The following is a 27,222-nucleotide window of genomic DNA, read 5'->3' as shown; positions in this document are numbered from 1 at the left end:
AGCTCCTTTAGGTGTCAGGTTAGGTCATTTATTTGAGACATTTCTTCCTTCTTTAGAAAGGCCTAGATTGCTATAATATTCCCTCTTATGACCACCTTGCTGTATCCAAAAAGTTTTGGACTGTTGTGTTTTCATTTTCATTGGCTTCCATGTACTTTTTAATTCCCTCTTTAATTTCTTTGTTAACCCATTCATTCTTTAGTAGGTTGTTCTTTAACCTCCATGTATTTGTGGTCCATCCATCTAAATTTTTTCTTGTGGTTGTTCTCAAGTTTCATTGTGTTGTCCAAAAATATGTATGGTCTGATCTCTATCTCTTTGTACTTGTTGAGGGCTAATTTGTTACCTGGTATATGATATATTCTCAAAGTTCCACATGAACTTGAGAAGAACATGTATTCTGCTGCTTTAGGATGAAATGTCCTGAACATATCTATTATTTTTATCCAGTCCAGTGTGTCATTCAAAATGATTTTTTCCTTGTTGATTTTCTGCTTAGATGATCTGTCCATTGTTATAAGTGGGGTGTTAAAATCCCGTACTATTGTATTATTTTCAATGAGCTTCTTTATGTTTGTAATTAACCATTTATATATTTTGGTGTCCCAATCTGGGGCATATATGTTTACAATGCTTGGCCTTAGCAAGCATTACTAGATATGTCTCTGGAGATAAGTATAACAAAAGCAAATATGAACTATTTGGACTTCATCAAGATAAAAATCTGCACAGTGAAGGAAACAATCAACAAAATTAAAAGGCAACTAACAGAATGGGATAAGATATTTGCAAATGACATGATGGATAAAGGGTTAATATCCAAAATCTATAAAGAACTAATCAAACCCACCCCCTCAAAATAATCCAGTGACAAAATGGGCAGAAGACATGAACACTTTGCCAAAGAAGACATCCATATGGCTAACAGACACATGAAAAGATGCTCAGCATCACTCATCAATAGGGAAATACTAATCAAACCACAATGAGATATTAATCATACCCCTGTTCAGAATGGCTAAAGTGAATAGTTCAGGAAATAGCAAGTGTTGACAAGGATGTGGAGAAGGGGCAACCCATTTGCACTGTTGGAAGGAATGCAAACTCTTGCAGCAATTCCATACTCTGGAAAACAGTATGGAGGTGCCTCAAGAAATTAAAGATAGAACTACCATATGGCCCAGCAATTGTACACTAGGTATTTCTACAAAGGGCACAAAAATTCTGATTCAAAAGGGCACATACATCCAAATGTCTATAGCAGCACTATCAATAATAGCCAAATTATGGAAAGAGCCCAGATGTCCTTTGACTGATGAATGGATAAAGAAGATGTGTTTTATATATATACAAGGGAATATTACTAAGTGATCAAAAAGAATGAAATATTGACATTTCCAACAACATGGATTGAACTAGAGTGTATTATGCTAAACAAAATAAATCAGTCAGAGAAAGACAAATATATGATTTCACTCATGTGTGGAATTTGAGAAACACAACAGATGAATACAGGGGAAGAGAAGGAAAAATAACATAAAAACAGTAGGATGTAATCCATAAGAGACTCTTAAATACAGAGAACAAATTGGGGGTTGTTGGATGGGAGGTGGGTGGGAGATGGATTAGATGGATAATGGGTATTAAGGAGGGCACTTTTGGGGATAAGCACTGAGTATCATATGTAAGAAATGAATACTGGGTTGTACTCCTACAGACAAGGCTACACTTTATGTTAATTAAAACTTGAATTTAAAAAAACAACTATGTTGCTTTTAAAAAAAACTCCTAGATCTGAAAGGAACAATGGCAGCCTGTCTGTGGATTAGGAGTAGCTGGTTACTATGCACCTTGCTTCTCCCTAAAACTCCTGACCCACATTTCTATCACCTCACATTTACCATGAATAATGGGCCTTACAGTCCATTCTTCCCTATTTATTTTGTTTGTTGTTACTCCTACTACATCAAGATTGCTGAGATGGTAGGCAAAATGTGTGAGGCACCTCTTGTCTTTGTGCTGGTGGCTACTGGGGACATTTGTAGAACCCCAAGTGTTCCCCACCTTCTCCAATCCAGGAATATCCTAACCCTGCTTATAGGATAGGGAGTTTCCACCAGATTTGGCCAGAGATCTCACGAGATTTGATCCAAATCATGCAAGATTTGTCAACAGGAGGGAGGTGACTGTTTCCTATGGGGGCAGGACAAAGATGGCCCTGAAGGTTCCTAAGCCGGGAAGGACCAATGGTAGACTGCTTGTGTGTTCAGAGGATGTGGTTCCTGTGCAATTTTCTTCTGACATCTCCTGACTACCTGTTTCTATCACTTGTACTTTACTGTGAATGATGGGCTGTGCAGCCCATTCATCCTTATATCAGTGGTCCTTTGTTAGCCCTACTGCACCTAGAATGGTGAGAGAAAGAAATTTTGAGTGAGGCACCTCACATCTTTGTGCTGGTGGAGTCTGGGGGCATTGTGGACTCCAGGTGTTCCTATCAGACCCCAGTGAAGAAATGACACAGACCTGCTTATTTACCCTGAGCAAAGCAGGCAAGGCTAGGGAGTTCCCTCAAGATTTGGCAGGAGATATCATGAGATTTGGAGTTAGAACTCATGAGATTTGACCCAACATCTGTCATCAGGAAGATGTGTCTGTGTTTTGTGGGAGCAGGAGTGACACAGACTGTCCTGAAGTGTCCAAAGCCCAGGAAAAGTCTCAGGGAGTCTTTGTGTCAACAGGAGCTTGTTGGGAGTACATTGTTTCTTCCCACACCTCCTATCCTGATGTTTGTTGCACCTCTATTTTACTGTGAATAATGGGCCAGTCTGGCCTATCAGCCCCTCTTTCTGTGTTCCGGTGTTACTCCCACAGCACCTAGGATGATGAGAGGACAGGAAGTATGAATGACACATCTTGTGTCTTTGTGCTGGTGACCTCTATAGAGCTATTGTGGGACTGAAGGTTTTCCCAGGTGTCCCCAATCCAGGAATATCACAACACAACTACTTTGGGGCTACACTAGGGAGTTCCCACTCCTGCTGAATTTCTGCAAGAATAAGCCCCAATATCTTAAGGGACTTGCTCCTGCATCATGAAAGTTCTATCAGTAGGAAAGAGGTGGTTGGTTTCTTTGGGAGCAGAGCAGACAGAATGTCCTGAAGATTCCTAAGCCTGGAAGGAAAAATGACCCCCTGCCTGTGCATTCAGAGTATCTGGCTTCTGTGTACTTTTATTCTCCCTACACCTACTTGTTTCTCTCATTTCTACTTTAGTGTGAATAAAGTGCTGTCAGGCCCATTTGTCTCTATATAAGTGGTCCTTTTTAACCCCTAGTGTACCTAGAATGCTGAAAGAGGCAGGAAGTATGAGCCAGACACCTCATGTCTTTGTGTTGGTGGCATCTGGAGGCATTTATGGGATCCCAGGTGTTCCCAGCTGTCCCCAACATGGGAATGTCCCAGCCCTGCTTATCCACCCTATATAAATTGTGGTGGGTTGGGAGTTACTGTGAAATTTGGCCAGAGATCTTGCAAAATTATGCCTTAGATCTCATGAGATTTGTACAAAGATCAAGAGAGATTTACCAACAGGGAAGACATGACTGCTTTTCTGGGAGTCAGGACAGATGCAACCTGCCCTAAAATGTCTAAAGCCTGGGAAAGCTCTCAGAAAGCCAGTTTTTTGTTCATAGGAGCTGGTTCTTGTGCCTGTTTCTTCTCCCCACACGTCCTGTCTTCCAGTTTCTTGCACCTCTTGTTTATTGTAAATAATGAACCAGTCTGGCTTATCAGCCCCTCTTTCTGTGGCCCAGTGTTATGCTCTGCACCTAGGATGGTGAGAGAGACAGGAAGTATGAAGGACAACCCTTGTGTCTTTGTGTCGGCGACATGGAGAAGTTTATTGTGGGGCTGTAGGTTTTCCCAGGTGTCCCCAACACAGGGATATTGCAACACTAACTACCCACACAAAAGGGATAGGCTATGGAATCCCAAATCCCACCGAGTTCCTGTGAAATATGGCTTAATATCTCATGACATTTGCTCCTAGATGAGGCAAAGTCTGTAAATAGGAAAGATGTGGCTGCTTCTGGGGGTGGAGAGGCACAGGTGGGACACATACTACCTGAAGTTTCCTAACCCTGGAAGGAACAATGGTACCCTGCCTGTGTTTTCAGAGGAGCTGGTTCCAGTGCACATTGTTTCTCCCCACAACTCCTGACCTCCTATTTATCCCTTCTACTTTAGTGTGAATTATGGGCTGTCCAGCCCATTTGTCTGTATTTCAGTGGTCCATTGTAACCCCTACTGTATCCAGAATGCTGAGGCAAGAAGTATGAGAGAGGCACTTCTTGTCTGTGCTAGTGTTTGTGGGAACCCAGGTGTCCCCAGCTGTTCCCAATCCCAGAATGTCCCAGCCCTGCCTACTCTGCACAAAGGATGCCAGACTACTGGGAGTGCTTGTGAAATCTGCATAGAGATCGAATGAGATTTGGCCTTTGATAATATGGGACTTGTCAACAGGGAACAGGAGGCTAAGTTTTGGGGGAATTAGATAAACACAGACTTCCCTGAAGGTTCCTAAGTCTGAAAGTGTCAATGGCAGTCTGCTTGTGCATTCAGAGTAGTTAGCTGTTTGCTAACACTTTGCTTCTCCCCACACATCCCAACCTCATATTTCTATCACTTCTACTTTAGCATGAATAATGGGAAACCTGGCCCATTTGTTCCTATTTCAGTGGTCTGTTGTTACCCCTACTGCATCCAGAATGCTGAGAGATGCAGGAAGTATGAGCAAGGCACTTCATGTCTTTGTTGTGGTGTTCTGGGGCATTTGAGGGATGCCTGGTGTTTTCCAGGTGTTCTCAATCCAGAAATGCCCCACCTCGGCTTGTTTACCCTGAACAGAGGCTAGGCTAGGGAATTCCTACTCTTGCTGAGTTCCTGTGAGATTTGGACTGAGGTCTATCAAGATTTGTCCTATGATCTTGCAAGATTTTCCCTTAGGTTTAACCTTAGATCATGAGATATTTGTAAACAGGGAAGAGGCTGCTGTGTTTCTGGGGGAAAGACAGACACAGACTGTCCTAAATACACCAAAACCTGGGAAAGCTCTCAGGGTGGCTCTTTGTGTGTTCACAGGAGCCAGTTCCTGTGCCTCTTACTTCTCTCCACACCTCCTGCCCTCCTATTTCTTTCACCTTTAGTTTACTTTGAATAACGGGCCAGTCTGGTCAATCAGCCCCTTTCTGTGCCTCAATTTTTAAAGTCACTGCACCTAGGATGCTGAAAGAAACAGAAGTATGAATGGGATATCTTTTGTCTCTGTGCTGGTGACATGAAGGAGGTTGTTGTGGGACTGCATGTGTGTACAATCCAGGAATATCGCCACCCTACCTACTTACCAAGCACAAAATAGGCTAGGGTAGGAGCTCCCACTCTTACTGAGTTCCTGTGTGATTTGGCCCAATATCTTGTTAGCCTTTTCCCTAGATCACTGAGGTCTGTCAACCACGAGGAGGGGACTGTTTTAATTGAGGGAAGGATAGCAACGCCCTAAATGTTCAAAAGCATATAAGGATCAATGGCAGGCTGCCTATGTGTTCAGAAGTGCCAGCTCCTAGGACCTTTGAGTCTACCCAACCGTCCTTACCTCCTGTCCTATCACTTCTAGTTTAGCATGAATACAGGGCCTTCAGCCCATTAGTCCCTAATTCAGTGGTCTGTTGTAACCCATAGTGCACCTAGAATGCTGAGAGAGGCAGGAAATAGGAGGGAGGCATATCATATCTTTGTGCTGTAGGCGTCTTGAGGTACTTCTGGGAACTTCATTCCCAGAAGTCTACAATCGGGAATGTCCCATTCTTTCCTATTTAACCTGCACAAGGGAGACTATGCTAGGGAGTTCCCATGAGATTTGACTCAAGATGTCTCAAGATTTAGCCTCAGACCTTGCAAGATTTGACTCTAGATCATGTGAGTTCTGACTTCCAGGAAGATGTGGATGATTTCTCCTGGGGCAGTATAGTATCAGAATGCCCTGTGGTTCTAAAGCCTGGAACAATCAATGGGAGCCTGCCTGTGTGTTCAGATGAACTGGCTCCTGTGCTCTTTGCTTTTTGCCACTCCTCATGCCCTGCTCTTTCTATCACTTCTTGGTTAGGATGGAAAACTGGTCAAGTGGCTCACTGGTCCCTATTGCAGTGGTCCATTGTGACACTCACTGGAACCGGGATTCTAAGAAAGGCAGAAAGTATGAGCAGAACACATCGTGTCTTTTTGCTGGTGGCATTTGGGTTTGTTTGTGGGACCTCAGGTGTTCCCAGGTGTCTACAATCCAGAATGTCCCACTCCTGACTATATACCCTGAACCAAGGAGTCTAGGCTGGGGAGTTCCAGGTCATTTGGAGTTCCCACAAGATTTGGCTTGAGACATCACAAGATTTCTTCTTTGATCTAGTGAGGTTTACCCCTAAATCATGTGAGATTTGTCATGAGAGAAGGGGTGTCTGCATTTTGGGGGCAGGGACAACAGGGACTGCCTGGATGTGTTCAATGGCTGGGAAAACTTTCAGGGAGTCTGTGTGTTCACAGGAGCTGGTTCCTGTGTTCATTGCTTCTCCCACCTGCTACTGTCCTGTTTCTTGCACCTCCAGTTTACTCTGAATAAGAGGACATTCTGGTCTATAAGCCCCTCTTTCTGTGGTCCATTGTGCTTTCACTGCAACTAAGAGACTAAGAGAGAGCAAAGGTATGAATGAGATGCCTTGTGTCTTTGTGATGGTGACATTGAGACTGTTATTTTAAGATCCCAGGTTTTCCCAGGTGTCCCTAATCCAGGAATATCCTGACCCTACCTACTTACACTGCAGAGAAGAGGCTAGGCTAGGGAGTTCCTGTTCCTGCCAAGTTCCTGCAAGATTTGGCCAGAGATTTTACAAGATTTGCCACTAGGTTATGTCTGATCTGTCAACAGGGAAAGCGATGGCTGTTTTCTTTGTGTGTGTGACTGTTCTGAAGGTTCCAAAGCCAGAAAGGATCAATTGAAGCTTGCCTGATTGTTCAGAAGAGCTGGTTCCTGTGCACTTTGCTTCTCTCTGCGTGTCCTGATGTCGTATTCCTATCTTCTCTAGTTTATCATGAATAAAGAATGGGACAACAGCCCATTCAACCCTATTTCAGTGGTCCACTCTTACCCTACTGAACATAGATTGCAGAGAGAGGCAGAAAGTATGAGCAAGCTGTCTCGTGTCTTTTGCTGGTAGCATCTGGGGGCATTTGTAGGACTCCAAATGTTCTAAGCTGTCCCCAATTCAGGACTGTCCCACATCTGCCAATTTACCCTGCACAAAAGAGGATAGGCTATGTAGTTCCTGCTACTGCCCAGCTTCAACAATATTTGGCCCAAGATCTCATGAGATTTGGCATTAGATCTCCTTAGGTTTGCCTCTAGATCATGTGAGATTTGTCAACAGGAAAGAGGTGTATGCATTTGGGGGCGACAGAACAGACACAGACTGCCCTCTAGTGTCCAAAGCCTGGAAAAGCTCTCACGGAGTCTCTGTGTGTTCACAGGAGCTCGTTCCTACGCATGTTGCTTGACTCCATGCCTCCCACCCTCCTGTTGCTTACATTTTTAGTTTACTGTGAATAACTGGCCATCTGGCCCATCAGGCCCTCTTTCTGTAGATCAGTGTTATGACCACTGCACCTAGGATGCTGGGAGAGACAGGATGTATAAACAAGATGCCTTATGTCTTAGTGCTGGTGACAAGGAGGAGGCTGCTGTGTGACCACAAGTTTTCCCCGATGTCCCCAATCCTAGAATGTCACAACTCCACTCAACCTGCTCAAAAGCGGCTAGGCTAGGGAGGTTCCCATTCTTGCCAAGTTTCCATGAGATTTGACCCAAGATCTGGCAATATTTGGACTTAAATTTTGTGAGATTAGCCAATAGATCATGGTGGATCTCTCACTAGGGATGAGGTGGCTGTTTTCATTGGGGCCAGGAGAGACACAGACTTCCCTGAATGTCTCCAAGCCTGGAAAGATAAATGGGAGACTGCCTGTATGTTCAGAGAAGCCGGCTTCTGAGCACTTTGCTTCTCCCCTTACCTCCTGAACTCATCTATCACCTATAGTTTAGGGTGAATAATGGGCTTTCTGGCCCATGCATCCCTATTTTAGTGGTCTGTTGTTACCCCTAGTGCACCTAGACAATGGCAGGCAGCAGGAGCAAGGCACCTCGTGTCTTTGTGTTGGAAGTATGTAGAGGTGTTTGTGTTACCCTAGGTGTTCTTAGCTGTCTCCAATCCAGAAATGTTCCATCCCTGCCCATTTACCCTCCACAAAGGAGGTTAAGCTAGGAGGTTCCTGCTTCTGCCAAGTTTCATGAAATTTGACCTTAAATCTCATGAGATTTTCCTATAGATCACATGAGATCAGTCAATAGGGAAGGGCTGCCTGAGTTTTTGGGGAGCAGTTCAGACAGACTGCCCTAAAGTGTCCAAAGCCTGAGAAATTTCTCAGGGCATCTGTTTGTGTGTTCACAGGAGCCAGATCTTGTGCACGTTGCTTCTACCACACGTTGTGCCTTGCTGTTTTTAGTGCCTCTAGTTTACTGTTAATAACGGGACAGTCTGGCCCATTAGCCCCTATTTCTTTGTACTGGTGTCATGCCCACTGCACCTAGACAGCTGGAACGACAGGAAGTATGAATGAGATGCCTTGTGTCTTTGTGCTAGTGACATGGAAGGGTCATTTGTGTGACCATGGGTTTTCCCAAGTTTCCCCAATGCAGGAATATTGCATCCCTACTTCCTTACCCTGCACAAAATAGGCTAGGCTAGGGAGTTACTCCTCTGTATTATTTCTCCTCAAATTTAGGCTAAGATTGCATGAGATTTTCCCCTGATAATGCAAGATCTCTCGATAGGGAAGATGTGACTATTTTTCCAAGAAAGAGGAAAGGCACAGACTGACCTGAATTGTCCAAAGCATGGGTAAACTCTCAGGGCATTTCATTGTGTGTTCACATAAAACAATTCCTGTGCCTGTTGCTTCTCTGCATACCTACTGCCCTCTAGTTTCTTTTACTTCTAGTTTACTGTGAATAATGGGTCAGTCTGGCCCATCAGTCCCTCATTATGCTTGGTGTTATGACCACTACATCTATGATGCTGAGACAGGAAGTATGAAGGACATGCCTTGGGTCTTTGTGCTGGTGACATGGAAGGGGAAATTGTGAGACTGCAGGTTTTCCAAGGTGTTCTCCATCCTGGAATATTGCAACTGTGCCTACTTCCTCTGCTTATAGGAGGATAGGCTAGATATTTCCCTTTCCTGCCAAGTTCCAGTGATATTTGGCCTAGAACTTGTGAGATTTGCCCCTACATAACATAAGGTATATCAACAGGGGGGAGGTGGCTGTTTTCTTTGGAGGCAGGGTACACACAGACCTCCCTGAAGTTTCCAAAGCCTGGAAGGATTAATGAAAGTTTACCTGCATGTTGAGAGGAGCCAACTCCTGCATACTTGTTTCTCCCCACACCTCATGCCTTTCCGTATGTTGCACCTCTACTTTATGGTGAATAATGGGCCACTCTGGCTCATCAAACCCTCTTTTTATTGCTAATGTTATGCCCACTGCACCTAGGGTGCTGAGAGAGACAAGAAGTATGAAGAAGATGCCTTGTGTCTTTGTGCTGGTGACATGGAGGAGGCTATTGTAAGACTGCAAGTTTTCCAAGGTGTACTCAATCCTGGAATACTGCAACCTTACCTACTTAAACATGCACAAAAGATGCTTGGTTAGGGAGTTCCTGTTCCTCCCAGTTTTCTTAAGGATTTAGCCCAGTATCTCATAATATATGGCCTTATATCCTGAGAGATTTCCCATAAGATTACACAAATTCTCTCAACAGAGAAGAGGTGCCTGTTTTTGTTGAAGTCAGGACAGACACAGACTACGTGGAATGATCCAAAGTGTGGAAGGACCAAGAGCCTGCCTGTATGTCAGAGGAGCCAGCTCCTGGGCACTTTGTGCCCAAATCTGATCTCCTGGTTCTATCTGATCTCCTGACCTCCTGGCCTCTTGTTTAGCATGAGTAATGGGCTTTTCAGGCCATTTGTCACTTTATCAGTGATCTGTTGTTATGCCTACTACACTTTTCTCTTTTTTGCATTTTTATTTATTTTTTTAATTTAAATCCAAGTTAGTGAACGTTATAGTGTAATAATGATTTCAGGAATAGAATTTAGTGATTCACTATTTATATAACACCCAGTGTTCATCCCAACAAGTGTCCTCCTTAATGACCCTTGTCCATTTAGTTCTTCCCACAACCCAACACCATGCCAGCAACCCTCAGTTTGTTCTTTGTATTTAAGAGTCTCTTATGGTTTGTCTCCCTCTCTGTTTTTGTATTATTTTTGTGTCTCTTCCCTTTATCTGTTTTGTATCTTAATTCTGCATATGAGTGAAGTAATATATTTTTCTTTCTTCAACTGACTTATTTTGCTTAGCATAATGCACTTTAATTCCATCCATGTTGTAAATGGCAAGATTTCATTCTTTTTGATCAAGTATTTCAATGTGTGTGTGTGTATCACATCTTTAGTCTGTGTCTATATGTGTGTCTAGTATGTATACACACACACACATTTACCACATCTTTATCTAGTCATCAGTTAATGGACATTTGGGCTCTTTCTATACTTTGGCTATTTTCGAAAGTGCTGCTATAAATATTGGGGTGTATGTGCCCCTTTGAATTGGCACTCCTGTATCCTTTGAGTAAATACCTAGTAGTGCAATTGCTGGGTTGTAGGGTACTTCTATTCTTAATTTTTTGAGGAACCTCCAGACTGTTTTCCAGAGTGACTGTACCAATTTGAGTTTGAATTTCCACCAGTAGTGCAAATAGGTTCCTCTTTCTCCACGTCCTCAGCAACATCAGTTGTTGCCGAGTTGTTAATTTTAGACATTCTGACAGGTGTGAGGTGGTATCTCGTTCTAGTTCTGCTTTGTATTTCCCTGTTGATTCGTGATATTGAGCATTTTTTCATGTGTCCATTAGCCATCTAGGTGTCTTCTTTGGAAAGGTGTCGATTCATGTATTCTTCCATTTCTTCACTGGATTATTTGTTTTTTGGGTATTGAGTTTGATAAGTTCTTTATAGATTTTGGATACTAACCTTTTATCTGATATGTCATTTGCAAATATCTTCTCCTATTCTGTTGGTTGCCTTTTAGTTTTGCTGATTGTTTCCTTCTCTGTACAGAAGCTTTCTATCTTGATGAGGTCCCAAAAGTTCATTTTTGCTTTTGTCTCCCTTGCCTCTGGAGACATGTCAAGTAAGAAGTTGCTGTAGCCAAGGCCAAAGAGGTCTTTAATCAATTTTGAGTTTATCTTTGTGTATAGTGTAAGAAAGTGGTCTATGTTCATTCTTATGCATGTCGCAGTCCAGTTTCCCCAATACTATTTGTTGAATAGACTGTCTTTTTTCCATTGGATATTCTTTCCTGCTTTGTCAAAGATTAGTTGGCCATACATTTGCGAGTCCATTTATGGGTTCTTTATTCTCTTCCATTGATCAATGTGTCTGTTTTGTACCAGTACCATACCATATTGATGATTACAGCTTTGTAACACAACTTGAAGTCTGGAATTGTGATGTTTCCAACTTTGATTTCCTTTATCAGTATAGCTGTGGCTATGTGGTGTATTTTCTGGTTCCATATGAATTTTAGGATTGTTTCTTGTAGCTCTGTGAAGAATGCTTGTGTTTTTAGATAGGGATTGCATTGAATATGGCGGCTGTTTTAGGTAGTATCAACATTTTAACAATATTTGTTCTTCCAATCCATGAACAAGAATAATTTTCCATTTTTGTGTCTTCTTCTATTTTTTTCATATGCATTCTATAGCTTCAGTTTACAGATTTTTCACCTCTTTGATTGGGTTTATTCGTAGGTATTTTATGGTTTTTGGCGCAATTGTAAATGGGATCAATAATTTGATTTTTCTTTTTGCTGCTTCATTATTGGTGTATAAAAATGCAACCAATTTCTGTACATTGATTTTGTATCCTATGTCTTTGCTGAAATCATGGATCAGTCTAGCACTGTTTTGGTGGAGTCTTTTGGATTTTCCACATAGAGTATCATGTTATCTGTGAAGAGTGAACGTTTGACTTCCTCCTTGCTTATTTGGATGCCTTTTATTTCTTTGTGTTGTCTGATTGTTGAGGTAGGACTTCCAACAGTGTGTTTAATAACAGTGGTGAGAGTGGACATCCCTGTCATTTTCTTGTCAATGGCATTTTCATTTAGGAGGAAAATTTTCAGTTTTTTCCCCATTGAGGATAATATTAGCAGTGGGTTTTTCATATATGGCTTATGATCTTGAGGTATCATCTTTATATCTACAGGACATGGTATTCTGTCAAATACTTTTTCTGAATCTCTTGAGAAGATCATGTGGTTGTTATCCTTTCTTTTATTAATGTGAAGTATCACATAGTTTGACCTGTGGATATTGAACCAGCCCTGCATCCCAGGTAAAAATCCCAGTTGATCATGGTGAATAATTATTTTAATGTATTATTTGATCCAATTGATCAAACAATATCTTTTTGAGAATTTTTGCATTCATGTTCATCAGGGAAATTGGTCCATAGTTCTCCTTTTTAGTAGGGTCTTTGTCTGGTTTTGGAATCAAGGTAATGCTGGTCTCATAGAAATAATTTGGAAGTTTTTCTTCCATTTCTATTTTTTTGGAACAGCTTCCAAAGAATAGGTGTTAACTCTTCTTTAAAAATTTGGTAGAATTCCCCTGGAAAGCCATCTGGCCCTGGACTCTTGTTTGTTGGGAGATTTTTGATTACTGACTCAATTTCTTTAATGATTATGGATCTGTTCAAATTTTCTATTTATTCCTGTTTCAGTTTTGGTAGTTTATATGTGTCTAGAAATTTGTTAATTTCTTCCAGATTTCCCATTTTATTGGCATATAATTGTTTATAATATTCTCTTATCATTGTATTTCTGCAGTGTTGGTTGCAATCTCTCCTTTCATTCTTAATTTTATTTATCTGGGTCCTTTACTTTTTCTTTTTTTAAAACTGGCTAAGATTTTATCAATTTTGGTAATTCCTTCAAAGAACCAGCTTCTGGTTTCATTTATATGTCCTACTTTTTAAAAATTTTGATATGATTGATTTCTGCTCTAATCTTTATTTCCCATCTTCTTCAATTTTGTGTTTTATTTGCTCTTCTTTTTCCAGCTCTTTAAGGTGTAATGTTAGGTTGTGTATCTGAGCCTTTTCTTCTTTCTTTAGGAAGGCTTGGATTGCTATATACTTCCCTCTTTGGACCATCTTTGCTGCATCCAAGAGGTTTTGGGCTGTCATGTTTTCATTTCATTGGCTTCCTTGTACTTTTTAGATTCCTCTTTAATTTCTTGGTTAACCCATTCATTCTTTAGTAGGATGTTCTTTATTCTCCAAATATTCATGGTGTTTCCTAATTTTTTCTTGTGGCTGATTTCAAGTTTCATAGCATTGTGGTTTGAAAATATCCGAGGTATGATCAATCTTTTTGTACTTGTTGAAGGCTGAGTTGTGACCCAGCATGATCTATTTTGGGAAAATATTCCATGTGCACTTGAGAAGAATGTGTATTCTGCTACTTTAGGATGAAATGTTCTGAATATATCTGTTAAATCCATCTGGTCAACTGTGTTATTCAAAGCCATTGTTTCCTTATTGATTTTCTGTTTAGATGATCTGCACATTGCTGTTAGGTGTTAAGTCCTCTAATATTATGTTATTTTATCAATGAGTTTCTTTATATTGTGATTAATTGATTTATATATTTGGGTTGGGGTCATAAATATTTACAATGGTAAGATCTTCTTTATGGATAGACCCCTTGATTATGATATAATGCCCTTCTTCATCTCTTGTTAAAGCCTTTATTTTAAAATCTAGTTTGATATAAATATGGCTACCTCAGCTTTCTTTTGATGACCATTAGCAGGATAGATGGTTCCCCATCTTCTTACTTTCAATCTGAAGGTATCTTTAGGTCTAAAATGAGTATCTGCTGTGAATCTCATCTGCCTTCCCTTATAGGTTAAGGACTTTTTTCCCCTTGTTGCTTTCATAATTCTTTCCTTGTCTGTGTATTTTGTGAATTTGACAATCATATGCCTTGGTGATGGTCGGCTTTTGTTAAATCTAATGGGAGTTTTCTGTGCTTCTTGGATTTTGATGTCTGTTCTTCCCCAAATTAGGAAAGTTTTCAGCTATAACTTGCTCACATACATCTTCTGCCCCTTTTTCTCTCTCTTCATCTTCTGGGACTCCCATGATTCAGATGTTATTCCTTTTTAATAAGTCACTTGCATTTTAAGAATGAGACTAGCTCAGGGTCTCCGTGATGCTCTGCCATCTTAACTCCTCTCTTTCACCTACTGCACTTAAAATGGTGACAATGGCAGGAAGCATGAGCAAGGAATTTTGTGTCACCCAAACCACAACCCTAACCCTAGCATTTGCTCTGCCCCTGACATGAGCCTGAATTCTAGGTGTGAGAAAAAAAATCATTCAAAACACATGACTGACAGAATGTTATTTAGACAGGAACACAGAAGGAAAGCTTGCCATTTGCAATGACCAGAATGTGGTAAGAGATTCTGATTCTTAGCAAAAATCTAACCCAAACCTACATCTTTATAGTCATCTCAGAACCCTATTTCTAACTATGACTTTCAAGGTACTCAACACTCTCAGCTTATCTTTCCAGATGTTCTCTACCATGCCTGTGCATTAGACTCTACCCTCACCTGGACCCTAACACTAACAATTCTTTCTCTGAACTTGAACATGGCCTGAATCATAGGTCTGAAGAAAAAAAAACATTTCAAGACACATGACTGACAGAATACTAAGAGAGGAACACAGAGGAAACCCTGGTAGTTTTGTTTGTTCACTTGTTTTTGGTTTTTGTTTTGTTTTCTTTTTTTGCAATGACCAGGATATGTCTGCAAAAAATGATTCTGAAGGAAAGCCTAACCAGAACTCACATTCTCAGTCTACCCATGAACTCTAACCCTAAACCTGACCCCACCATAACACTCACCCTCAACTTATAACTCCAGAAAGGTATTTTCACTGAGCACAGATTGGCCCACAACCTCACCTGGGCCCTAAACCTAACCCTAGCCCTTGCTCTGGCTCTGACCCAGGCTTGAATCCTATGTCTGAGGAAAAAACAGGTTGGGGACACATGATCAAGTGATTATTATTTGGCCAGGAACACAGAAGGAAACCATGCCATTTGACATGACTGGGATGGGAAGAGAGAGTATGATTCTTAGTGAAAATTTAACATTAACCAACACCATCAGCCTAGCCCCTGAAACCTAAACCTAACCCAGACCCACACCTTAACACTCATCCTCAATTATCCCTCTGGAGAAGTGTCCACAAGGCAAGGGGATAGATGACTACCCTCCCTCAGGCCTAACCCCAGCCCTAACCCTTGCTCTGTACCTAGCAAGAATCTGAATTGTATGTTTAAGAAAAAAGCAGATCAAGGACACATGACTAACAGAGTATTATTCATCCAGGAACACAGGAGGAAATTGTGCCTTTTTCCATCACGGAGATGAGGCTAAAGAGGATGATTCTGAACAAAAACATAACCTTAACCTGCACACTCAGCCTCAACCCTGAAGCCTAACCCTAAATGTGACTGTCATGCTAAACTTTTCCTTCAACTTTTCCCTCTGGAGAAGTCCACCACTGCTGATATATAGGCTGCTACCCCTACACAAGCTCTAATCCTAATCTTATTCCTTTCTCTTGCCCTACCTGGGCCCAAATCTTAGATCTGAAGGAAAAACCAATTTGAGACACATGAATTATGGAATGTTACTCATCCAGGAATATGGAAGAAATCTGTGCATTTGCAACTAATGAGATGGGGCTATAGAGTATGATTCTTAGTGGAAACCTAACATTAACCCACCCCATGAGTCTAGCGCCTAAATTTTTTTAGTTTATTTATTTTGAGAGAGAGAGAGAGAGAGAGCAAGAAAGGGAATGACAAAGAGGGGGAGAGAGAGAATCCCAACGAAGCTTTGCACTGTCACTGGAGAGCCTGATGTGAGCTCAAACTCATGAGCCATGAGATCATGACCTGAGCCAAAATCAAGAGTCAGATGATAAACTGACTGAGACACCCAGGCACTTCAAGCCCCTAAATCCTAACCCTGAACCTGACTCTCACACAAAACACATCCTCAAATTATTCCTCTGGAGAGGTCTCTGCACTGCCTGAGACCACATCTGCACCACATCTGACCCTAATTCTAGCCCTTCTTCTGTCCCTGACCTGGAACTGATATCCGGTCTGAGGAAAAACCTGATTTGGGATACAAGACTGAAGAAATATACTGGGCCAGAACCAAAGAAGAAACCCGTGGCATTTGCCATGATTGGAATGGGACTAGAAAATATGATTTGAAGGATCCCTAAACCTAACGCACACCCTGAAAAATTACTCTAAGCTTCTTACCATAACACAGGCCCTCAGCTTATTCCACCATAGAAGTTGTAGATCTGAGGAAAAGACTGATTCAAAACACATGACCAAAGGAATATTTCTCAACCAGGAACATTGCCAATTGCAATGACTGAGATTGGACTAGAATATGATTCTGAGCAAAAATCTAACATTAACCCACAAACTCAAACTAGCACCTGAAACTTAACCCTAACCCTCATTCTCCCACTACACTCATTCTCAAATTATCCCTCCAGAAATGTCTTCACACTGTCAGCAGATAGGCCCTTACTCTCATGTGGGCCCTAAACCTAACACTAGCCCTTGCTCTGGACTTGAGCCAGGCCAGAATCTTATGTATAAGGAAAAAATCAAATTGGGACACATAACTGAATTATTATTCTGTCAGGAAAACAGAATAACCCTGACCAACACACTCAGCCTAGCCCCTCAATACTAGCCCAAATTCTGACCTTCATGATAACAACTTTGATAACATGATAAACTTCATGATAACATCCCTCAACTTTCCCCTCTGGAGAGGTCTCTGCACTGCTAGAGGATAGGTGTCTACAATTTACATGGGGTCTGACTCTAACCCCAGCCATCTTCTGGAACTGACCAGGACCCAAATCCTAAGTCTGAGAAAAGAAAATGATTCAGGACATATGACTAACATAACATTACAGAACCAGGCACACAGAAGGAAACCATGCCATTTGCAATGACTGGAATGTGGTTAATGAATATGATTCTGAAGGAAAATTTAATCCTAACCCATGCTCTCAAACTAACCCCTGAACCCTAACCTTAACCTGACCTCAGCCTAAAACTTGCCTTCAAGTTATGCCTTTTTCCTTATCCTTTATCCCTTAAGAGATTTTCTGACCAAGGCCCAAATCCCAGCTCTGAGGAAGAAACTGATTTGGTATATATGACTGATGGAGTATAACTTAGCCAAAACAGAAGGAAGTCATGCCCCTTGCAAAGACTGGGATGGGGGAGAGAGTATGATTCTGAATAAGAACCTGAGCTCCATCACAAACTCAATAGTCCTGAAATGTTAACCTTAATCCTGACCTCAGAATAAACATCACTCCCCAAGTTATGATGAAAAGGTCCCAGAACTCTTGGCGAACAGGTCTCTAAATTCATTGGGCTCCCAACCCTAACCCTTGCCATTGCTCTGGCCCTGACTGAGACTGGAATCCTAGGTATGAGGAAAATATACCAATTCTGAACACATGACTGCCATAATATTAAAAAGCCAAAAATCCAGAAGGAAACTATGCCATTTGCAACCACCAGAGTGGTGCAAGAAGTATGAGTCTTTGCAAAAACCCAACACTAACCCATAACCTCAGCCTAGCCCAGGGACTCTCATGTTATACCTTGTCCTCAAATGACCCTCTGAAGAGATCTCTTTACTGCTGGAAGGTTGGTCCCTAATTTTACCAGAGCCCTATCTATAAACCTAACCCTTTCTCTGGCCCTGACCCAGGCCTGAATCATAGGTCTGAGGAAAAAGCCAAAATGGGACACATAACTGATGGAATATTACTCAAACAGGAATACAGAAGGAACAATCTTTTGCATCCTTTTGCAATGACCAGAGGAAGAGACTATGATTCTGAGTGGAAACGTGAGCCTCACCACACACTCAGTGTAGCCACTGAACCCTAAACCTAACTGTGACCGTCACAATAATTGCAGTCAACTTACCCAACTGGAGAGGTCTCTGCATGGCTGGCAGATAGGCCTACATCACTCAGACCATAACCTGAACACTAGATCTTGCTTTGGCACAGACTGAGGGAAAAACTGATTCAGGACATATTATCAAAGGAATATTACTGGAGCAAGAACACATAAGAAAACTTTGCCAGTTGCAATAAAGGGAATGGGGCTACAGAGTATTATTCTGAGCAAAAACATAACCCTAAAACACACTCAGTCTATACCTAAACCCTAAACTTAACCCTGACACTCATGTCAAACCTCCTTCAACTTACACTCTGAAGAGATCTTTGCCATGACAGCAAATAGGCCCCTAATCTCACCTGGACTCCAACCCTAACCCTATCCCTTGCTTTTGCCATGACCTGGGCCATGGATTCACTAGGTCTGAGAAAAATTCTGGTTCAGGACACATGACTGACAGAATATTATTCAACCAGGAACACAGGAGGAAACTGTGCCATTTGCAATGAAAAACATGGGATTAGAAAGTATGATTCTGAGGGAAATCTAAACCCTACCCACACAATCAGCTGAACCCCAAAACCCAAACACCAACCCCAACATTTACCCTAACCCTCGCCCTCAGCTTATCCCTCTGGAGATGTCTCCACACCGATGGCAAAGAGGCCCTCAACTTTGCTCACACCCTAACCGTAACTCTAGCCATTTTTCTGGCCTGACCAGGGCTGGAATCCTAGTTGTGAGAAACAAACTGATTCAGGACACATGAGTGAGGGAATATTACATGGTCAGGAAAACAGAAGGAAACTGTGCTCTTTGCAATGACTGGGATGGGGATAAAGAATATGATTCTGAATGAAAACTGAACTTTGACCCACATGTTCTGCACAGCCCCTGAACCCTAACCTTAAACCTGACCCTAACCCTAATGATTACCCTCTACTCTGTAGAGGTCCCAAACTAGGACCCTAACTTCACTGGGCCCTAACCCTAACCCCAGCCTTTACTGGCGTCCTGACAAGGGGTCTGAATCCTAGTTCTGATGAAAATACATATTCTGGGGACATGATGGCCATAATATTAATTGGCAAAAATACAGGGGGAAACCATGCCAGTAGCAATGACTGGGATGGTGGTAGAGTGTATGATTCTTTGGACAGTCTAACCTTAATGCACACCCTAGCTTAGCTGAACCCTAACCTAAAGCTGACCCTCACAATAAATCTCACCACCACCTACCCTTTAAAGAGATTTCTGCACTGCTTGTAGATAATCTCATAGCCTCACCCTAACCCTAAAACGAATCCCTTCTCTGGCCTTGACCTGGTCCCCAAACCTAGGTCTGAAGAAAAACCCAAACTGGAACACATAACGAACGGAATATTTCTTGACCAGGAACACAGAAGAACCTTGCCCTTTGCAGCAACTGGGATAGGTCCAGAGACTATGATTCTGAGTGAAAATCTAAGCCTAACCCTCATGCTCAGCCTAACTTTGAACCGTAACCACAAACCTGGCCTTCATCGTATATATCGCCATCAAATTATTCATTTGGAGAGATATCCAAACTGCTGGCATATAGGGAACTTCCCTCACACTGACCCTAAATTTAACCCTCACCATTGATCAGGCCCTGATGTAGGCCCAAACCTAAATTTGAAGAAAATACTGATTTGGAATATACGACCAATAGAATATTACTCAGCCAAAATCACAGAAGGAAACTATGCCTTTCAAAGACTGGGATAGGACAGGAGAGTATGATTCTGATCAAGAACCTGAGCCTCACCACACACTCAATAGCTCTGAAATGTTAACCTTAACCTTGACCTCAGAATAAACATCACTCCCAAATTCTCACTCTGGAGAGGTTCCAAACACCTGGCAGATAGGTCCCTAACTTCACAGAGCTCCTAACCCTAATCTTAGCCCTTGTTCTGGCCCTGAGGCTGGAATCCTAGGTGTGAGGAAAATATACCACTTCTGAAAACATGACCACCCTAATATTAAAGGGCCAAAAACTCAGAAGTAAAATGTGCTTTTTCAACCAACAGAAAGGTGCTGCTTTGCAAAAACCTAACCCTAACCCATACCCTCAGCAAACCTGGGACCCCAACACTAACACTGAACCTCATGTTAAACCTTGCCCTCAACTTACCCTCTGAAGAGATTGCTTCACTGCTGGTGGATAGGTCCTTATTCTCACCCAGCCCTGTCTATAAACCCAATCCCTTTTCTGGCCCTCACCTAGGCCTGAATCCTAAGTCTGAGGGGAAAAAAAAAAGTTGGGACACATAACTGATGGAATATTACTTGGCCAGGAATATAGTGGGAACAACATTTTCATCCCCTTGCAATGACCAGGATGGGACAAGAAACTATGACTCTGAGTGGAAATTTGAGCCTCACCACACACAGAGTAGCCACTGAACCCTAACCCTAACCCTGTGCCTCACAATAACAATCACACTTAAGTTATCCATCCAGAGAGGTCTCTACATGGCTGGCAGATAGACCTACCTCACCCGGGACCTAACCATAACTCTAGCCCTTGCTCTGGCTGTGACAGGGTCCAAAGTATAGGCCTGAGGAAAAAACTGAATCAGGACACATGAGCAAGGGAATATTACAATGCCAGGAAGAAAGAAGGAAACTGTGTCTTTTGTGACAACCGTAATGGATATATAGAGAATATGATTCTGAGTGAAAACTAAACTCTGATCCACATGCTCTGCTCAGCTCCTGAACTTTAACCCTAACCTTAACCCTCACCCTAATGAACGCCCTCAGTTTATTACTCTGTTGAGGTCGCAAACTACTGGTGGATAGGTCCCTAATTTCACTGGGCCCCTAAGCCTAACCCTAGCCTCTGCTCATCCTGAACAGTATCTGAATCCGGGGTCTGATGAAAATACCATTTTTGTGGACATTGCTGTAATAATAATGAGCCAAATACAGAATAAAACTATGCCATTTCAAACAACAGGATGGTGTTAGAGAGTATTGTTGCCGTGCACTGAAGAAGTTCTCAGACACCAGACTGAGAGGATGTGTAGGATTGCCTCTGTGAGAGAGCAGCAAAAGGAGAAGACTGCACAGTTTTTATTTCATGTTTTATGGGATATAAGTATCAAAGAGTATCAAAGAATGGAAAGAGAACACAAGACATTTTAAACATTACCCAGACACACATCTGGTGGTTACATGAAAGCATGCAGGGAGTACCTGCAGTTCCAAGGAGTGTCAGTAAGTTACAGCCATTTTCGACTTTCTTACTGTCCTGTGGGGGATCATGGGGCTCTGTATCTCATAATGCTATCACGTTCAATAATCTTGAGACCAGAACATTGTTGACATTTCAGCTATTGCTCTGCTCACCCTCCAGGGCTTACAATACATTCTCTAGAAATAACTCCACAGAGAATGATTCTTTGTCACAATCTAACTCTAACCCACACCTTAGACTAGGTCCAGAATGCTAACTGGAAAGCTGACACTCACATTAAACCTCACCCTCAATTACCCTTTGAAGAGATCTCTGCACTGTTGGCAGGTAGTTCCCTATCCTCACCCAGGCCTTCACCCCAAAGTTAACCTTTACTCTGACCTTGACCTGGGCCCAAATCTTAGGTCTGAGGAAAAACCTGAATTGGGAAAAAACCAATGGAATATTGCTTAACCAGGAACACAGAAGGAACTTTGCCCTTTGTAACAACTGGAATGGCAAAAGAGTATGATTCTGAGTGAATATCTAAGCTTAACCCACATGTTTAGCAGAGGTTTGAAAACTAACCTTAAATTGACCCCCACAATAACAATCACCCTTAAAATAATCCTCCGGATATGTATCTGCATTACTGGTGATTAGACCACTTCCCTCACCCTGGCTCCAAAAAACCCTAAACCTAACTTAAACCAAAACTCTTCCATTTGCAACGTCTGGGATGGGCTAGATAGTGTAATTCTGTGCAAAAGCCCAATCCTTACTGATATCCTCATACTAACCCTTGACATCAACTTATCCCTTTGGAGATGTCTCTTCACTAAGAATAGATAAGCCCTTACACTCACCTGGGCCCAAACCCTAACCCTAAGACTTGCTCTGGCACCGACATGGTCCTGAATACTAGGTTTGAGAAAAAAAGTGATATGGAAAACACGACCAAGGGAATATTACTTGGCAGAAAACACAGAAGGAAATCATGCCATTTGCAACAACCAGGATGGCCCTAGAGGGCATGTCTCTGAACAGAAACCTAACACCAACCCACATCTTCAGCCTAGCCCCTGAACCCTAATCGTAACCCTAACCCTGATTTTCCCACTAAACCTTGCCCTTAGCTAATCTGTCTAGAGAGGGCTGTGTACTGCTAACAGGCCCTTACCCTCATACAAGTCCTAACCATAGCCCTAGTCCTTGTTCTGGCCCTGAGCCAGGGACAAATAATAGGACAGAGGAAAAGCCGATTTTGGACACACAAAGGACGGAATATTACTTTAACAGAAACAAAGAAGGAAACTAAGCCATTTGTAATGAATGGAATGGGGCTTGAGCATATGATTCTTAACAAAAACTTAACCATAACACACACCCTCAGTATTGCCCATGAATCCTAACCCTAAACCTCATCCTAACTCTATTCCTCAACTTATCTCTCCAAACAGGGGCACCTGGGTGGCTCAGTTGGTTAAGGGTCCATCTTCAGCTCAGGTCATGATCTCTTGGTTTGTGAGTTCAAGTGCCAAGTCAGGCTTTGTGCTGATGGTTTAGAGTCTGGAGCCTGCTTCAGATTCTGTGTCTCCCTCTCTCTCTCTGCCAATCCCCTGCTCTCAATCTGTCTCTCTCAAAAATAAACATTAAAAAAAAAAACATTATCCCTCCATAGAGGTCTCTATACAACCATCAGATAAGTCCTTCCTTCACCCAAATACTAACCCTAACCCTGCCCTTGCTATTGCCCTAAGGGTTCAACCCTAGGTGTGAGGAAAAAAATGACTCGACACATGATTAATAATATTAGACAGGAATAGAGAAGGAAAATGTTCCATTTGCAATGATCAGCTGGTGCTAGCGAGTATGATTCTCAGCAAAAACATGACCCAAACACACACCACCAGCCTCACCCCTCAATCCTAACCCTAACCCTGCCCTTATACAAACTTTTGCCCTCAACCTATCCCTCTGGAGAGGTCTCCATACTGCTGGTGGATAGGTGACTACTTTCACCTGGGCTCTAACCCTAGCCCTTGCTCTGGCCCTGACCTGGGCCTGAATCCTAGGCCTGAGGAAAAAAAAAATGGGACAGAAAACCGACAGAATATTACTTGGCAAGGGACACTGAAGGAAACCATGCCATTTGCCATGACCAGCAGGGAACTAGAGTATGATTCTCAGCAAAAAAACTGATTCTATCTCCTGAATCCTAACCCTAACTCTGACCCTCACATTAACACTTGTTTTCAACCTACCCCTTTCTAGAGGTCTTTACACTGCCCATGGATAGGCTGCTCCCCTTACCTGGACTCTAAACCTAACCCTAGCCTTTGTTTTAGCCAAGACTCATGCCCAAGTTGTATATCTGGGAAAAAAACAATTTGCACCACCTGAGTGATGGAAAATTACTGGGCTTAAAACACAAAAGGGAATAATGACATTTGCAACAAACAGATTGGGGCTAGAGACTAATATTTTAAACAAAAACCTATCAAATCCACAATTTCAGCCTAGTCCTTGAACCCTAACCCTAAACTTGACTATTACCCTAACACTCAAACCTCAACTTATACCTCCAAAGAGGTCTCAATACTGAGGAAAGATAGGCCCCTACACTTACCCTGGCCTGAATTCTAGGTTGGAGGAAAAGAGAGATTTGGAAAACAAGACCTAAGGAATATTACTCTACCAACAACACAGAAGGAAACGCCATTTGCAATGACCAAGATGAATCTTCAGAGTATTATTCTGAAGGAAAACCTAACCCTATCATACATTGTCTAGCACTTGAACCTAAAACTGACCCACATTCTAATGCTCAGTCCCTACTGAGAAGTTTTTGCACTGCTGGTGGATAGGCCCTTACCGTCTTCCTGGGCCCTAACTCTAACCCTAGCCCTTTATCTGTCCCTGAACTGTGCTCAAATCCTAGGTCTGAAGGACCCTAGGTCAATTTGGGACCCACGACTGAATAAATATTATTCTAATAGGAACACCAAAGGAAACCATGTCATTTGCAATGACCAGGATGAGGCTAAAATTATGATTCTGGGAGAAAATCTAATGATAACACACATCATCTGCCTAGACCCTGAAGGCTAACCCTACATCAGACCCTAACACTTGCCATGAATTTATCCCTCGAGATAGGTGTCCAGCAAGAGAGCAGATGCAGAATTAAATATGAGAGAGGCTAATGTCTGGGATGAGACAAAAACCCCGAGTAAGTGTCCTTGCTCCGTATTTATTAGGATCAGAAGTCTTACAAATGTGACGGATATGCAGAAAGAGAAAATGACACAATGATCATTAACACAAGTGTGTGAGAGAAAGGCGGTTTCAAGAATATGTGGTGCTAGGGGTTTGGGTCAGTACAAAACAAAATCCTGGAGCTGAGAAGATAGCTATTTATGGCAGGCACCAGGTGCCTTGTCTGTGTATCTTAACTTGCCTAGGGGATGACAGAGCATGCTATCTCAGGGCTAACAAGGCACTTTTCTTTTGCCAATTAGCTCTGGGAAATTTCACCTTGATGTGGTGGTCTATTGCCTGTTTACCTGTTTTCTTATTCTGGACAAGTTCCTCCTGTGGAAGTAGCTTTCTGCTTTTGTTCTATGCTGGGGGTGCTTTCTCCCTGTTTACCTATTCTTGGACGCTTTCATCCTAAGCCTACTTAATCCATTCGTGTAAGCTCAGGGCATTTGTAAATTTATTCCCCAGAGTCAGGTCTCCTCACTGATTGAGGATAGGCACCTACACTCGGACGTGCTATAATGTTAACTCTAACCCTTTCTCTGGTCTTGAACTTGGCCTGAATCCTCCGAGGGGAAAAAACTGATTGGGGACACATGATCAACAGAATACCAGGCAGGAACACAGAAGGAAACTGTGCCATTTGCCATGACCATGAATGGATTAGAGAGTATGATTCTTAGTGAAAACCTGACCCTAACCTATACCCTCAGCCTATCATCTGAATCCTAACCCTAACCCTAATCCTCACACTAACACTCACCCTCAACTTATCCCTCTGGAGAGGTCTCTGCACTGCCTGCAGATAGGCCACTACTCTCACTTGGGCTCTAGCCCTAATCCTAGGCCTTGCTCTGGCCCTGATCCAAACTCAAATACTAGGTCGGAGGAAAAACCGGATTCAAGACACATGATAAGTCATTTACAAATATATTCTCCCATATCTTTTAGTTTTGTTGATTGTTTCCTTTGCTCTGCAGAAATTTTTTTTTATCTTGATGAATAGTTCATTTTTGCTTTCATTTCCTTTGCTTCCAGAGATATGACTAGGAAGAAGTTGCTACACCCGAGGTCATAAAGGAGGTTAACTGTTTTATTCTCTAGGATTTTAATGGTTTCCTGTCTTACATTTAAATCTTACATTCACTTTGAATCTATTTTTGTGTATATGATGTAACAAAGTCATTAGGTTTCATTGTTCTGCATGTCACCATCCAGTTTTCCCAACACCATTTGTTGAAGAGACTTTTTTCCACTGGATTTTCCTTCTTTGTTGAATAATAGTTCACCATGTAGTTTGAAGTCTATTTCTGGGTTTTCTATTCTCTCCCAATGATCTCTGTGTCTGTTTTTGTGCCAGTACAATAGTGTCTTCATGATGACAGCTTTGTAATACAGCTTGAAGTCTGGAATTGTGATGCCACTCACATCACTTTTCCTTTTTAATATTACTTTGGCTATTAACAGTCTTTTTGGTTCCATACAAGCTATAAAAGCTCAGTGGATAATGCTGGTGTTATTTTGATAGAGATTACATGGATTCTCTAGATTGTTTTAGGTAGCATAAACATTTTAACAATATATGTTCTAATACATGAGACTGGAATGTTTTTTTTAAATATGAAATTTATTGTCAAATTGTTTTCCATACAACAGCCAATGCTCATCCCAACAGGTGTCCTCAATGCCTATCACACACTTTCCCCTCCCTCCCACCCCCCATCAACCATCAGTTTGTTCTCAGTTTTTAAGTCTCGTATGTTTGGCTCCCTCCCTCTCTTTTTTTTCCTTCCCCTCCCCCATGGTCTTCTGTTAAATTTCTCGGTATCCACATAAGAGCAAAACATATGGTATTTGTCTTTTTCTGTATGACTTATTTCATTTAGCATAACACTCTCCAGTTCCATCCACGTTGCTACAAAGGCCATATTTCATTCTTTCTCATTGTCAAGTAGTATTGCATTGTGTATATAAGCCACAATTTCTTTATCCATTCATCAGTTGATGGACATTTAGGCTCTTTCCATAATTTGACTATTGTTGAAAATGCTGCTATAAACGGGATACAAGCGCCCCTATGCATCAGCACTCCTGTATCCCTTGGGTAAATTCCTAGAAATGCTATTGCTGGGTCATAGGGTAGATCTATTTTTAATTTTGGTGGGGGGGGACTTCCCCACTGTTTTCCAGAGTGGTTGCACCAGTTTGTATTCCCACCAACAGCGCTAGAGGGTTCCCGTTTCTCCACATCCTTGCCAGCATCTATTGTCTCCGGATTTGTTCATATTAGCTAATCTGACTGGTGTGAGGTGACATCTCAGTGTGGTTTTGATTTGTATTTCCCTGATGAGGAGTGACGTTGAGCATCTTTTCATGGGCCTGTTGGCCATCCGGATGTCTTCTCTAGAGAAGTGTCTATTCATGTTTTCTGCCCAATTCTTCACTGGATTAGTTATTTTTTTGGGTGTGGAGTTCAGTGAGTT

This window comes from Felis catus, chromosome B1, assembly GCF_018350175.1.
Source record: "Felis catus isolate Fca126 chromosome B1, F.catus_Fca126_mat1.0, whole genome shotgun sequence".
NCBI classification, from domain to species: Eukaryota; Metazoa; Chordata; class Mammalia; order Carnivora; family Felidae; genus Felis; species Felis catus.
This window is presented reverse-complemented; position numbering follows the sequence as displayed.